Source organism: Meles meles, chromosome 14 (assembly GCF_922984935.1).
Source record: "Meles meles chromosome 14, mMelMel3.1 paternal haplotype, whole genome shotgun sequence".
NCBI classification, from domain to species: Eukaryota; Metazoa; Chordata; class Mammalia; order Carnivora; family Mustelidae; genus Meles; species Meles meles.
In genome coordinates this window covers 3,665,680-3,666,712 of record NC_060079.1, presented here as the reverse complement: position 1 = coordinate 3,666,712, position 1,033 = coordinate 3,665,680, and the positions used below count along the sequence as shown (strand labels likewise).

The 1,033-nt window shown below is 40.9% G+C and overlaps 1 non-coding gene across 1 annotated transcript; it reads right to left on the bottom strand.

Moving 5' to 3' along the window:
- Positions 1-301: 301 nt before the first annotated feature.
- Positions 302-408, bottom strand: LOC123925380. The gene has a single exon (XR_006814979.1). It is a non-coding gene; the product is annotated as a U6 spliceosomal RNA (small nuclear RNA).
- Between the last annotated feature and the right edge of the window lie 625 nt (positions 409-1,033).

Genomic DNA, 1,033 nt, shown 5'->3' with positions numbered 1-1,033 from the left:
TGAGGGTAGATAAATGAACATTACTGAACTTGCCTCTTAGAGCCTCCTGTTTTCTCATCTTACAGATGAAGAAAACAATTAAAAGATTGGGAGGATCAAATGAGATAATGAGGTGAAATTATTTCAAGCACTAGAATGACACTAATGTGAATTAGTATAATTCAAGCTTCCTGGCACTGTGGGTTCCAGAAGGAACCCAGAGGACTTGGCAGCAGGCAAAATGTGTGAAGGGTGCCAAAAGGTACAAATATTCAGTTATAAAATAAATAAGTTCCCTCTGGGAAACACCATTCTGTTCTATAAAAATATGGACTGCTTCATGACAATTTTTTTGTCATCTTTGGGCAGGGGCCAACCTAATCTTTATATTGTGTCAATTCTTAATATATGTGCTGTCGAAAGGAGCACTTAATGATCTAATTCTTAAAGGTTAATTGAGGTCATTTAAGAGCAGATCGTTTGACCAGATAGTCCAAGTGAATTTTCTCATTGCTAATTACTGTGTAGGCTGAGTCTGAGCGCCCTTAGATGCCATCCCATTGATATTTGAAAGTTTTCTTGCCTCTGGGCCCACAGCTGTCCCAGGCCAACCTGGTAGCCCTCCTACTCTAAATATGGGTCAATAATTTCTCCAAGCGGTCCTGGTTCCTTGTAGTGAAGAAGGTAGAGATCAAGATTGGGGCATCTGGGTTTCAGGCCAGATTTGTGATACCAGGTGGTACTGATCTTACAGAGAAGTTCAGAGGACAGAGCTGGAAAACAACTTCATTCAGTCATTCTGTCTAGCTATCCCTCCATCCAACTATCTAACATTATAGGATTCCTTTTTAAATTCTTTTCTTTTTAATGATTTTTAAAAAGATTTTATTTAGTTATTTGTCAGAGAGAGAATGAGTCGAGCAGGAACAGCAGCAGGCAGAAGGAGAAGCAGGCTCTCTGCTGAGCAAGGAGCCTGATCTAGGACTCCATCCCAGGACCCTGAGATCATGACCTGAGCTGAAGGCAGACACTTAACCAACTGAGTAACCCAGGT